The sequence below is a fragment of the Camarhynchus parvulus genome, chromosome 5 (genome assembly GCF_901933205.1).
Source record: "Camarhynchus parvulus chromosome 5, STF_HiC, whole genome shotgun sequence".
In the NCBI taxonomy this organism is placed as follows: domain Eukaryota; kingdom Metazoa; phylum Chordata; class Aves; order Passeriformes; family Thraupidae; genus Camarhynchus; species Camarhynchus parvulus.
In genome coordinates, this window is record NC_044575.1 from 3,712,843 (window position 1) to 3,727,948 (window position 15,106).

The following is a 15,106-nucleotide window of genomic DNA, read 5'->3' on the forward strand; positions in this document are numbered from 1 at the left end:
AAGAAAACAGGTGATGAAAGATTTCCACCCCACTGAAAATTCCTGCTCTCTTACATCTTCTTAACTGACACTCAGTACTTGGAAAATAATGAGAACATAGGAAAAAAAGATTGTAGCTTTATGTTAGTGACAGTAGAATTATGGCTGAAGAGCTGCTTTCATTCTAAGCCTTCATTTTCAGCACTTACAGCTTCTGAATATATTACCCTTTGGGCTGCCATTACACATGTTTGCTTTCCTTCCAAAAGGTGGTTTGTGGCTTTTTTGTTTCGTCTTTTTCTTTTGCTTTTTTTTTTCATTACATTTTCTTGGTTATTTATTTGATATCTAGACATGGGGAAAAGTATCCTCACTAATTCATCAATAGTTCAGATTTTTTTCCCCGCACATTGGTGCTGGTGTTTCTGCAGAACTCTGCCTTTGATATAGTAAAGGAAATTCCTTTTATAAATAACTATATAAAGTTCTTAAAAGCTACCTCTTCTGTTTTGTTTTTTGCTTCGTGAAATAAGCATGGAATTTGTCCTTAGAAAAAGAATCCTGAAGTGTGATATCATAGTTAAAAATGTAAATGTGCTAACTTATTCACAAAGTTTCTCTGTGTGAGTAGTGGCTACACGTATCTGAGTAAAAAGAATAGATGATTTCTGACGGTTCAGAGCAGGACTTCATTCTCCTTTATGAAGTGATGGGAAAACAGCGTCTGTTTCACCAACAAATACCATAAATAAAAGCCAGACTTCATACACAGCTTCAGTTTTGGACTTTCTAATGCTCACAAAAAATAACTTCCCTTTGTTTATGTACAGTTTAGATTAGTGGGCCTGATCTGGGGAAAATGATAAGGAATCAGGAAAGTCAAACCCACTGCTATGGGTTCCTGAAGGGGGCCCCAACTGTCGTCCCCAGCAATAATAATTTCAGTCTCTTGGCTTTCAGTGGAAATGGATTAACTCAAAAGATGAATTAATATCAAGGATTTTGTATTTGAGTGAGAAGACATTCCATGTGCCTGTGCACATGCACACAAAGAATGAAGGATCAGCAAAAAGAACCAAAGATCATTAAACACAAACAAAACTACAATCCTGAGTGGGAAGTTTCTCTCATACAACCATCACTTACAGTCTTTCTAAAGTTCTTTAAGAATGTGAGTGTTGTTTATTTGAGAACTTTTATAGGTACTTTGTTATGTTTTTAACTACTGTTAGGTACAGATTCAAAAACATACCAGTATTGTGCATTATAATTCTAAAACAAAAGGGTTTTTTGTAGAGAAAAAAGCATCTGTAGAAAGCAAATTGTTATTATCTGTACTACGTGTGTTCCTAGGATCAACTTTGCTGTAGTGCTTGGCCCGGCTGGGACTGGCAGTAGCATCTCAAAGTAACAAAACCTATCTGAGCAAGGTCCTCCTCACCCTCAAGGCTTCTCCAAAGCCATAATTTCACAGGGAACATGATCCTGGCAATGCTGCTGATCTCATTAGGACAGGGAATATGGTTTGTTCTTTGCTTGCTTGTTTGTTCCTATTAGCTATGCCCAATTAAAATGCATTTAATAAACATGTGAAGACTTCAGAACTATCATGTCTCAGGCAGTGAGAATCCATGGAGCTCCCCTGAAGAAGGACATATACAGATATTAGCTCTACAGAAATACTGTCTCGTCTTTCCAAGCTACCACGGGAGGAGGAGACAGACCAAGGAAAATCCAAGGCTGTGGAACACTGCACACTGTGAGCAAAACTCCTGCACACATAAACCTAAGCATGACATCTGACTGCTGCTAAAAACAGCATCTCTTTGGAACAAGGGGTAGTTACAACAGAGATCCCATGAAAGTGATGGCCTCGAAAATATGTGGCCTTCTTCTAAAGGAGATAGTAAGTATGAGTCTAAGGTGCAGTTTTATCCCTTCTCTTCCTTCTTTTTCATAATTTTTCCCCCTCCCCTTCCTCAAATCTCTCACAATAGCTTGGTCAACAGCATTTTTTTGCTTCATTGGTTTTGAAAAGGACTTGCTGTTCCCTGCTGTTAGATTATTTCCAGGAGACTATCTCAGGTCAATAGTCATAACATTCTTTGCTCCACTCCCCCTCTCCCCCACCCAGACAGAAAAATAATAAAATTAAACAAGAATAAATGAACAAATTAAGTTGGGAAGTGGGGAAGGCAAGCATGTTTATATTTACGGGATTGATACAGCAATTTAGGGTATGGATTCTTTTTGTGTTCAAGAGCCTGGTCTCTGCATGCAATTCCCATAGAGAAATTTCCCCCCCTACGAGGCATAAGCAGTAGCAGTTAAATTTCAAGTGGAATTACCAAAGAAATATAGGGACTTTTTATTGGTATTAATTTTATTTCAATCTTCAAGAAAGAAAAATATTCCTTCCTAGGAGACATTGACTGTAAAGAAGAACTTAGCCAAAGTAAACATCATCCAGTTGTGGTTACCTTGGACCTTGAGGTTCTCTAGATTTTTTTCCCTACTCTTCTTCAGCTTTAGCAGTGTATAAAAGGGCAGAAAGATGTTCCCCTGAGGCACAGGGTGATGAGCACTGCAGAGGGCAGGCCCAGCTCATCTGGATCCTGCTCTTTCTTGCGCTCCTGGTTCACTCAGCTCTTGTGGTAACAACTGGTTCATACACAGAGGTGTTCAGTGCACATTTCCCAGCTGGGGTTCACCTGCAACTGTTCTTCCCTTCTCCTGCATATCTTCTGTATTTAAAGGTGTCACAGGTTAGGACTGCCAGTATAAAATAAATGTATTAGGTTTGTTTGTCACTCCAGGAAATTCTGGTTAATATTCTGAGGGGCTTGAATTTTCTGTAGCTGCTTCAATTGGCATGGGAGCAGGTACTCACAAACAAAGAAAGACAGTTCCTGTTAACTGAAATAAAAATTTGATTATATGGTGTTTAAGTAGGACAAGGCGTGATAACTAGCAACCATTGATGGTTTTACAGTTTACAAAAAAAGGGAAAGACCATAGCAGGTGGATTTGACAGCAGCAGGAGCAAACAAGAAGACAACTAAATATCCAGCTAACCTGTCTTGGGACCAAACATGTTACCTTTATTCCTTTATTCTTCAAAATCTGATTAAAACTGTCTTTGATGCACATTTTAGTTGTTATTTGTGTGTGCTACTGTAGGGTCACAGAGTTATCCAGCAGCCAAGATTTTTGTGGTGAAGCCCAGTTGGGGTGCTTGAATTTTGCAGACCTCTCAAAAGCTTCCATTTCTTTCCTTCTCTATGTATTATTTTGCCTACTTATAATCTATATACTGCAGGACCAAAGAGATTGTTTTGACCTTATATTCATTACCAGTCATTAAAACTTTTAGTTCAAGTTTTTGCCTGTACTTTTGTAGCTGAAAAATTCAGATTCTGTTGATGACAAACTGCTGGTGCACAAGCATCTGCTACACAAAACATTTTGGGGGAAAAAAAGGAGACCTTTTTGCTGGAACAGCCCCTGTTTCAAAGATGGCTGTCTTGCTCATACAAGACAACTAAATTTAAACATATCAGGTAATTGTCTTATCCACATACTGGGGGAATGTCTTAATTGGGAAGCTGTGGAGAATGACTCAGGTTATGTGTCTTTCTGGCCTAACAGCAGTCAGCCCTACAGGATACATAAGCTTGGGCTGCAGAATTTGAAGTTTCAAGTTCTGGTTCAAGCCAGAAAGAATATAAATTCTTTGAGTCTGGACCTTCTGCAACACACAACTATTTGCTATCCAAGGGTATTTCACTGAGTATGAGGGTGGAAGGCATCTCTGGAGTTCATCTAGTTTAGCTCCCTGCTCAGAGTCAGCCACATCAGCAACCTGTTCCTGCATTTGATCACACTTTAGGTTAAAAAAAAAAAAAAAAAAAAAGCAAGCAAAATCAACCCAACAAACACACCAAAAAAACCCAGAAAACCAAATCAAGACTTTAAAAATACTGAACCAGAATTTCCTGTATTTCAGCTCAGGCCCATTTCTTCTTGTCCTTTCCCTGGACAGCAATGAGAAGAGTTTTGCTTTTTCTTCTCCCTGCATCCCTGTGGGAATTCACACACAGTTTTACCTATTTCAGTGGAAAGAGATGAGGAAATGGTGTGGGATGCCTGGGTGCCTGTGATGCCCAACTGTTTATTTTCAGAAGAAGCCTTGGGAGTATTCACTTACTCTCTTTCCTGATACAAGAACAAGAGGCATTGCCTGGCTCAGGCTATGAGCCACAAATTGCTGGAAGCTGAGACTGCACAGTACATAAATATAACTGTGCTTGGTTTGCTCCTGTATCTCCTCACAGACTTTGGTTACCAAGCTCTGCTAGGGATAGGACTTTGAACAAAACTGCATTTTGGCATAACTTGGTACAGCTGCTTTAACTTTCTAAGACTTTAGAGAAGTTTCAGAGGGATAGATGCCCTCCAACAAGAAAGAAAAATTGCTCCTAGATGTTTATCTTGATGCATGATTATTATAATTTTAAATAAAGGCTAATATGCATGTATTATAACTTAGGTCTTGTTTGCTTTTTATAGAGTGTGAAATGAGCTTTCACTGGTAATTGCAGGTTTTCTTGATTGATGTGATGTGTTTTCTCTGTAAGCAGATATTTCTCAGTTTCTAGCTTTGTTCAAAGTATGAATAAAAAAAACAATTTGGAAAAAAAATCAAATTGCAAAGAGGTTAATTTCCTTGTGCCTCAGGACAGCAAGAACTTCTGAGTTGGGAAATTACATGTCCTTAACATGACTGTTGACTCTTGCATTGAATGAAAGCTGTACATCAAGAGACATCTCTCATTACATGATTACAGGACATATTTTCCTTGGAAGATACAAGGCACTTCCTCTTTGGGTCTTGCTTATGAATTTTTACAGCTTGGAGAACTGCAAATGGGCTTGAGAGCAAAGTGTATCTGTGACCAATGGAAACATAAAAGGGGAAGAAAAGTTGCAAGACTTCACAGACCTCCTGAAATCCCATGTCCCTGTGCATCAAAGGCTTTGCCTCCTTTCTGAAAGAGGCTGTTTTTATCACTGCATGCAATACTGCATCCTTTGGGATGAATTCTGCCAGCTATCCATAGAATTATTTATATACAAACCTTGTCAGGTTAGCAAAGGCACAGGAATGCAGCTGGTCATTAAAGAGGTAAGTGCATTTAAATGTACTGTATATTGTGCATTCCAGTGAGAACCAGGACTCCTTTCCTTGCTGTGCCCTCTGTGTTCAGGGACTGGATTTGATTCTGAGCAGGAGAGCATTTCTCCAACTCTACTGTCTTGGCTAAGTGGCCTCATGCAGTCCCGAATGTGGTAATTTGTAAAGCAAATCCATTTCAGTACAAAAGTGTTCTGTAAAATCTGTTCTCTCTAAAGGCCGAAATTAAGTTTAACATGTTCAAAACAACACTTTTTTTTTTCAGTCTGATCTATTCCCTGTTTATTTCTGCTATCATGTTGTCATTGCATCCAATCTGTCTGTATATAAACAGTTGTAAACACTTCTTACCAATTTTCCCAGTACTGTGAATTGCCTTGAAGGCACATGGGATAGATAGAAAGAGGAAAACAGGGGATTTTCCATATGGTCTGAATAGTATATGATATTTTAAGAAGGCTATTTCCCATTTATATCCATTCATCTCATTGAATTTCAATCTTTAAATCATTACCCTTCCTCCCAGAACTGCTGTGAGGCTTAATTCATTAATGTCCATAGAGTGCTTTGAAATCCTTAGATAAAAGAGAGTATAGAAGTGGAAAATATTAAAGCAAAAATGTGAACTCACAACCACTCTCTTTTTTACCTCACCTGTTCATGAAGATCTTTATAATCACATAAACTTACCTTAGAATCAAGGCAAATATATTTTCCTTTGATGTGCAGATAACATGAGGTTGCAAATTTTTAAAATAATCTTTTTCATATTAACAAAGTTAATGTAAAAACTTTTTAGCAATGTTTTTAATCTTCTATTCTGTGCTTCCCCAATTAAAAATGTGGTCCTAGTTATATCCAGCTGAATTTTGTAGGACTGCATCAATGCTGAAAGATTCACACTGCTCTCCCAATAGGATCACAATAGGAAAACAGAAGTTCCTCCATCAGGTTTATATCACTTCAGACTGTAAAATAATTGGCCTAATATGATCTTTTCAAAAGACATCATTTGTTTTCTAAATGGGAACCATCTTCTCTATCCCAAGATCTGCACTGGTTTCTGTAAAGCAGATTCCTCATTTTCATAGAATGATTGGATAACTCAGGTTAGAATGGCCTCAGAAGAACTCTAGTTCAAACTTTTGCTCCAAGCAAGGACATCAGAATCAGGTTTCTCAGTGATTTATCCAGGCATAGAATATATTTGCCTACCAACTTCTATCTGGAGCCACTAGATCATCCATTAACTCAGCTGCCTCTGTTTCCATCTCTGAAGCTGTAAGACTGTCCATCTCAGTAACTTCTTTTTCCCTAGAAAGAAGATTGGACAGAGGGGAGAGCAAGGTAAGAACTGTTAATAAGCCTCAGGGAACTGTAAAGTAAGCCTTTTGGAAACCTGGGAGTACACATATTTAAGGACAGAGTCAGAGCAAGGAAATAAGGGATGCCACCTCAATTTCTTGGTTTGGATATTGGAAGCCCCATTCTCTAGGCCTGCTAAAAGAAGAAATTCCCTCTTGGCTGTAGGTACTAACTAAAATCTGTGGAAAGCTGCTTTTTCCAGGCATTTGTGATGACCCTCTTGATCCACATGAGGCATCCCATACCATCTTTCACTGTCTCCAAGAGGAAAGGCTCAGTTTCCTGTCTTCTGAGTCAGCATGGAAAGACTGACCTGCAGCAGAAGGTTTCAGTTTTCTCTCCAGTGCTGATTTTACAGCCCCTGGCTGGGCAATGCTCCAGTGGTATTGCAATCTTTACTGACAAATAGGATGGAGAACTCTTCATCAGCAGGGAAAAACCTCACCATTCAAAGCTCAGTTACAACATTCCAGATACCCAGATTGTCCAAGACAGAGCAGCCAGTCATGTTTTCAAAAAGATACTGTTGCAGTCTCTCATCTTCCCATTGGAGTTCATATTAATTTCTGACAAGAGCCAATGTATTTCAGGAATTCCCCTTTCTGCTGCTGCTGTGACATTATCCTGCTCTTTCAGTTCAGCCATTTAAAGCCAGTAGGAAAGTTTACTGATCTCTTTATTTGCAGACAGAGCAGATATCTACAAGCCAGTGGTGGAGAGCAGCTAGTTTCAACCTATATTTAAATACTCAAATAAGCATATGGTTATTCAGATTTCTCTTTAAACTTCAGGTCTGAAAGTTTCTCCTATATTACATAGGCATGTGTTGATATAATCTGGAATTTTGAGGTGACTGTAATATTGCTACTAGATATTAGGCTAGGGTTGTTTTACCACCACTTCATCCTCAAAGAAGAATTAATCATTGACTTAACTAGAATGCTAATATGAATGATCGTGTTGTTATGCATATGATGATTTATTTAACTTTTTCAGCCTTCTAGGTCCCTTTTGAAAACAAGCTTAGCCAACCAAACGTAACAAGCTTTTACTTGAGTATGTATAAATGTTAAGTAAACAAAATATTTTTGCTGCTTATGCTTGCAGTATTCAGCTTCATTAAACATGTTTGTACACAGTCTACAGCCTTTTGCAGCATACACGACTAACTTGTGAGGCACATTTCATTCTGATAAAAGAAAGCACAGAAAATGTGTTCTGGAGAACTCGTTTGAATGTGGCTCTCCTAAGGCACTCTGAAGGTGTCCTGTTCAAGCAAAACAGAGAGCTCAAATCTTGAAATCTGTGAGGAGAAAAAGGACTGTTGTGGTTTAACCTCAGTCAGCAGCCAAGCCCCTCACTGTCCCAGCTGTGGGATTAGGGAGAGAATCAAAAGAGTAAAAACTCGTAGGTTGAGATAAAGACAGTTTCTTAGGGAAAGCAAAACCATGCGCACAAGCAAAGCAAAACAAGAATTAATTCCCTGCTTCCCATGGGCTGGCAGGTGTTCAGTCACCTCCAGGAGAGCAGGGCCCCATCATGTGCAGCAGTTACTTGGGAAGACAAACCCCATCACTCCAAACATCTCCTTTCCTCCTTCTTCTCTCCAGTTTATACCCTGAGCTCAATTTCACATGGTCTGGAATATCCCTTTGTCAGTTGGGGTCACCTGTTCTGGCTGTGTCTCTTCCCAGCTCCCCAAATTCCTCACCAGTGTGGCCATACAAAAAGCAGAAAAGGCCTTGTCTCTGTCTAAGCCCTGCTCAGGCATAACAAAACCATCTCTGTATTATCAATATTACTATTAATATCTATATTATTGTGTGTTCAGCACAAATCTAAAATACAGCTCAGCACAATCCTAACAATGTTTGCAAAAGTGTTTCATTACAGTAATGAGTGACCATGGGAGATGCTGGCTGTCCATGGAGGGAGCCAGTTACTTTGAAGAAATAAACATTCTAACCATGGAAATACACACTGACAACTCTGAGGATGACAGGGATGTGAACTAACAATAAGAACAGTGGACAGAGGGTTGTCCTAGAATATTTACACTGAAATATAAGGCACTGTGAAATAAATTCTTAGTCTTTAGGAGCCATGAGTGAGGATATTTCTTACCAAAGAAATATTTCTTACCAAATATTTTTTACTGAAGAGGTCCAGGAGCCCACCTTTTAACAAGTAGAGGGGATGTAATTCTTAGAGAACAGCTGTGTTTTTTTCTTTCAAAGCTGTCGTTTAAATTTAGTGTTTGAACTTTGTCCTTAGTCTAAATGGTTTTCAGATCACAGGAGAGGTAAATGGGTGAAACAGCTTCTAGGATATTATATACCTATATTATATACCTATATTATATACAGCATTCAATTGATCAGCACTTGATTTCATCTTCCAAATCTAAATGTTATTTAAAGAAATCTTTCCTATTTAAAAAGGAAAACCAATCCCCCTCATGCCAAAGAATACAATAAAGAGTGACAGAATCTGGCTGCCTAAAGGAAACCTATTAGCTATCTCAAGAGTTAATCTTTCAAAGGCTATATAGGGTGTAAGAGAGGCAAAATAGATTCTAAAGATGCATTCTATCTGCAAAAGCAGAAACTTTTCTTAATGTACATGCATTACACAATAACATCTTAAAAATGCAAAATAAGACATTTTTAAGAATCCATTGCCTGAAGTCAGAACTTATATGAACATTCAAATTTATTAGCTACAGCCAAAAGCGAAAAGGTACATAAGGGAGCCTGAAAAAATTAATAAAAGCTTTGCTATTTTAGTTTAACATCCCTGTTTTCTTTCTATCTAAATGCTCCTACCATTGCAGCCATCAGTTTTGTAACAGAATGTTTTACCAGACCCTGCAGCAGACACACAAATGAACTCAACATTGTCCTCAAAAGTCTGTGAAAACACCTCAGAAAATGTTGACTCTTACAGTCTACGGATCAAAGCTGAATTATCTGAAGCTAAATGATTTAAATTCTTCAGATGATGAATTGCATGTAGCTCTTCATGAATGTTTTGTTTTCTAATTATGAAACATTTTTCACTTGAAATAAAAACTAGTTCTTTGAGGGTATGAATAATATTCAGTATTTTAAGGCATCTGTTAATGCGTTAGAACTGAACTTTCTCTGACATTTAGCAGTGTCACGAAAAAGGCCCTTGCAGAGGAAGCCTCATATTTCTAAATGCTCATGGCAAAGCGTGGGTTTATGGCATCACATCTTCCACAGCACTGAAGAAGCCTTGTATTGCAATGGTGATTAAAATGTATCAGGCCAGATCTACTGTCCAAGCTGAGATCACAGCTCCAAAGCATGGCTAGTGCCAGCGGGCACTCAGGCACTGAGGACTTGCTGCCTCTAAGCTCCAGCCAAGAGGGAGGGCTTGTTTAGCACAACTTCTACAGAACTGGTGGTAAGAGGCAATCTTTGATTTAACACATTTACAGTTCATGGCTGGCATTTAGGCTTTATCCTGTGCGAACCTGGTGTGCTTCCACAGAACCCAGGGTAAGCTTAGATGACACAAAGCTGGCAAATTCAGGAGTCACGAGTCCCAGGCTGCTGCTCCCAGCCCGCAATCTTTTCCTTTCTGTGAAAATACTAAATGGCTTTTTCATAGGAATTGTACTCGGATTTGATTGACATTATCCCTGGACTAAAGGTGTGCATTTAAAGTGTTTTGTTGCTGATTTTTACAGGACAATGACAGTTACCTTTGGTTATGTATAGACACTTAAATAAGAGAATTATTTCTGTGCTAATGTCCAATGAGAACTTGGACTTTGATCATTATCTTTTTAGAGTCCAAGGCTATAACTTTATACATGATTACTTTTACTTATCTAAGAAGCTGGAATACATCAAAAGGATAAGAACCAACAAGAGCAGGAACAGCTTGTGTTAAGATGCTGATTCAGTTGGGAGATGTGATCTTGGCAAATTCTCCTCATCAGCTCTGTGCCATAGCTTTCTGCTTCTAAAACAGAGATTAAAATCCTGCTTTTTTTCTCTTGCCTTTTGTCTAAATTGTAAGCATTGGGGAGGGTGCATATGTGCAACACCTTGTACACTAGTGCTTCTTGTTACAACCATAACATTTAATCAATAAAAATAAGCCTTGTGCTTCTTTGATTAATGAAATGCTGAATGTCTCACTAGTCTGAGCCAGAGAGGAACATGTATTTCAGATGACCTTTAACTGGAAAGAGTGGGAGATCACTGTCCTTGCTTTCAGTTGCGGAGCATGAAGCCAGTAATGCAAATTTTTAGGCTCCTGGCATGGAAATTAACAAAAGAGGTGGCAGTACACACGTCTTTTCAAAGCTCAAAGCATCACATGTGCATAGGGGAAAAAAAAAGGTTACACTTCTGTAGTTTTCTACAGTCAAGCATTCCTTCAAAGAGAAAATCCATCACTTTGAAGAATTTACAGAAGAAAACCTCCACAACAACTAAAGCTGCAGGCAAGCGAGTGAATGCAACTGCTGAGAAAAATAAATAAGGGCCTTTACAGCAGTCCCGTTGAATTGAAATTTTCTTTATCACAGACAAGGCTGTTCTAATCTTCTTTACTACCCCTACCCACATATTTTAAAAGAAGATTTTTCTAAACATAAAAATGTTACAGTAGAGGCAGAGGTTCTAAGTAATGTATTATAAACCATCTCTTACCATATTAAAACACCACCTGAATTTGCCAAAGAACCAGCTTGGCTTAATTTCTCATTCCTGTTGTATTGGTATCTTCCACGGGAGCTGGCAGTCAGCAAGTCCCTTAAAATGTTTGAAAAGGCCTTGGAACACGGGCCAGACTGAGAGTCACAGCAAAGAAGCTTTCTGCAAGACACATTGTCTCCAAATGTCCCAAGAGCCACAGCATCCCAGGCGTTTGTGACATCTGGTTTTTCCAGGTAAGCTTAAAGAAAACCTCAGGCAACCTAACTTCATAGGTTACTTTTTACAGAGGCCACATACTTTGACATTTAAAGTACAGAACTAAAGAAATGGTCTAAATAAGATGTAAATTTTATTTACTGGTAGATGTACCACATACTGGCCTGAAAGCTCTGATGAATTGAGGTTTGAGGATAAAGCTAAAAGCAGAGCAAGACTGTAGCCATAATTTTATTTGGGGTTAAATTGAATTTTCTCTGCTCAGGAATGAGGTGCTACAGAAGGAGTCACACACAGGACGAACTAGCAAGTGTAGAGAGAAAATTAGGGAAATGCCCTGAAGAGTCATGCTGGTGATATTCCTATCTGGAATAGTGTGGGGGGATAGAATGTAAGAAAATAAAGATAATGCAGAAGGTAATCTCACACCTGAGGAGTTGCAGCTGCACTAATCACCAAAGATTAGCAACAGGCCTGCCCTTAACAGGCCACAGCTGTGTCCAATAAGAAGAGTGATATAAAAGCGTGGGTTAGCTGGGTGAGGTGGGAGTTGGAGTTTGTTGGTTGTGTTGAGCTGCCCATGATAAATCACCAAGAAGGTAAGGAACTTTTGTAATAAGATAACAACAGGATAAGAAGGGTGAAAGCTGATGGTGCTTCTGAATCTATACTCCTACAGAATAGGAACAACTCCTTTTCTTGTTGGTCTCTGGTGGAGGGTGGATGGCAGGAGCCACTCTTGCTTCCTTGGGCTGTAGTCAGAGCAGGTGGTGAAGCATGACCAGCTCTTTGCCCTCAGAAATCAAGAGTCCCTCAGCATTATCCTATTTCTATGGCCTCCAGCCAGCCCAGGCTTGGACAGTAACATTTTGCTCAGAACACAGTGTATTACAGCACTCCCACTACAAAAAGTGCATTTCAGTTTGGGGCCAAATCTTTCAATATAAGTCCCCCTTTATTTTGCATCTGTGATAGTATTTGCTAGCACTCCTTTTGCTCCCCCACAGAAGATGTGTGGGCCGGGCAGGGCGACCAAGGCTGCTGGGCCAGAAAATCAAGTCGGACCAAAGATAGACAGCTTCTGCTGAACCTTCTCGAGTGCAGCTACTTGTAATTTCCAGACGTGGTGCTGAGCTTCCTAAGTGGCTCTGCGAGGAGTGAACTTACACCCAGCCTGGCTTATTAGCTCTGGCTTGTTAAAGCCTGTGAGGCTCTGGAGCAGCTGGCCCAGCTCCAAGCAATGCAAGGATCTGCACTAACGAGAGGGTGTCACCACGTTTACATTAGTTTTTTTTGAATACACGCCCAATCGAGACACGTTTGGTACCACCAATATATTGCATTAGTAGTGCTGCGCAACCAACACAGACGTGGTATGCCGCTTTTGGTTCCTTGGGCTGTAGTCAGAGCAGGCGGTGAAGCACGACCAGCTCACTGCCCTCAGAAATCAACAGTCCCTCAATATTATCCTACTGCTGTGGCCCGCAGCCAGCCCAGCACCCCCGGACCTGCAGCAATGCAGGATCCCAAGGCCCGGGACGGGATGTAGGACAGCGGGCTGGGCTGGGCACACGAGGGACACGACACGCTCAGTCCGAAAGCCTGCCCGCAGCGCTCTGCTGCCGACACTGCGGCCTCCAGGGCTCTCCTTAGGCAGGTGACGCGGGAGAGCCGAAGGGGCAGGTGGCCGAGGGGTGGCGGGGGTGGGCGGCATCCCCTGCCTCCCGCCCGGAAAGCGGCTCTCCGCCGACCCAGCCGGCCGCAACCCGCCTTCCATTGGCGTGGCGGCCCCACGTGGGACCCCCGCGCTGGGCGGTGCCGCGGGGAGGGCGGGAGGGAGGGAGCTCGGCGAAGGGCGGGCGCTCGTTGTCCTGGCGACGCCTGAGTGAGTTGTGGCGGCGGCGCGGAGCGGCGACGTTGGAGCCGGAGCCAGAGCCGGGCGCGCAGGGCGGCCCCTTGCCCTGGCCCGGGCGCATGGGCCGCCGGCCCACGGGAGCAGCAGCGCCCAGAGCCGCCCGCCCCGCCGCGGCAGCCCCGGCAGGTACCGGCGGGACGCGGCGAGCGCGGGGAGCCCGGCCCGGCGCGCAGGAGGGATGCGAAAGTTTGTCCCGGCGCGCCTGCTCCGGCGGCGGGAGGGACGCGGCCCCGGCCGGGCGGAGCCCCGCGCCCCGCCGGCGGCTGGCAGCGAGCCCTGCCCTCCGGCGAGTGGCTTGGGGCGGGAGGGGTCCGGGGGGCTCTGCCCCATCCGCGGCGCGGCTCGGCGGGGCCGGCACCGCCCGCCTCGCAGCGCGGGAGCGGCTCCTCCGCGCTCCTTGCGGCGGCGGGGCCGCAACTTGCGCGGGGCTTGACGTCGGGGTCGCTCCCTCGGCGCGGTCTGGCGGGGTGGGCGCGGGCGGGGCCGGCCACCAGGCGGGTGCTGCTGCTGCCCTCTGTGATTATTTGTACATTATTGCTGCTGTTTTAGCTGTGGCCGTGTGCCGGGCAGAGGGGCGCCCGCGGCCGGGGTGTCCCCAGACTCGTGGGGTTTTGTCTGGCCCCTCACACAGCCGTGGGACTCACAGGCTGCTGGGCTTCTGCTCCCCCCGTGGAGAAAAAAGAACTTATGGATTTTCTTGCTTTCTTGGTCCCGAAACACGGGCAGTTGCGGGAATTAGAAATTCCCGCTATTGCGAGTTTGCTTACATTTTAACGAGAAAACCCCCGAAAGTTGTGTTAATTTGCTTTACTTTGAATGGAGGACTGGCGGCCAGGCGGCGTCCTTGAGGATCTGGGTGTCCAGCGAGGTAAATGCGAAAGGCATTCTGTGCAGGTGCGGACCTTTCTGGAACTGTGTGTTGAGGATGGACCCTGGAAGGACATACCCAGGTGGAGCCCTTATAGCTTAAATTTAAGAATATCAACTCACCTGTGGTTCATTGAGAGTGTTAATGTGCTCAAGCCATGGTCAGGTGCAGGCTCTGAGCTCTTAGAGCTGCTCATTCAGACAGGATGGTCAGTTGCAGCCCAGCATGGTCTAGAGCCCGACTGGGGGCTTTGAATGTTGCTGTGATGGGAGAATGGGCTAACACCGGTTTTGAGTCACTTGGGGTTTTTGTTGGTTTCAATGTCTCTGGCTATGTGGTGATTGCCTCAGCAAACCTTACCTTTTTTTCTTCTTGAAGTATTTGTTTTGTATGTAATGCCAATTAATTGGCATTAAATTAAATTTGTTAATAAATCCATTTCCACAGTCAGATATACGCAGAGATTAAAAAGTGACACTTATTTTTACTGGAGGTAGTATAAATAAAATTAAGTCTAGATATTCAAAAATGTTTTGGTTTGTGGCTGACTCGAAATGGTTCTTTAAGCCTCAGAATGCATTTTTTCCTCCTGTTAATATATATTTTTTTAATATATGAAGCTTAATGTAGCTAACTTAGGCAGTGACACTAAATACCTATAACGCATGGTCTTAGGTTGCGGGCATGTACTAGGTACTACATACAAATAGATCCTCCCATGTTTGCCTAGAGAGGCTGTTTCCATGATGTTTAAAGCTGGAGCATTTAATGCACAGGAACTTCCAGAGACTGCACTTTCTTCTTCTTCTTTTTGTTTTTTTTTTTTTTCCTAGTTGAGGGGACCTTTCATGTTGTCCTTAGTTGCACTGGTTATG

General features: G+C 42.3%; 1 protein-coding gene across 3 annotated transcripts in view; it reads left to right on the forward strand.

The window, feature by feature from the left end:
• The first annotated feature begins 13,355 nt into the window (after window positions 1–13,355).
• The window catches only part of NAV2 (neuron navigator 2), a 390,183-nt gene continuing 388,432 nt past the window's right edge, over window positions 13,356–15,106 (forward strand). For all 3 annotated transcript variants that reach the window (XM_030948576.1, XM_030948578.1, XM_030948583.1), the window contains exon 1: window positions 13,356–13,489. The gene's annotated coding sequence lies outside the window, so the exon portion shown is untranslated. The remainder of the gene's footprint in view (window positions 13,490–15,106) is intronic.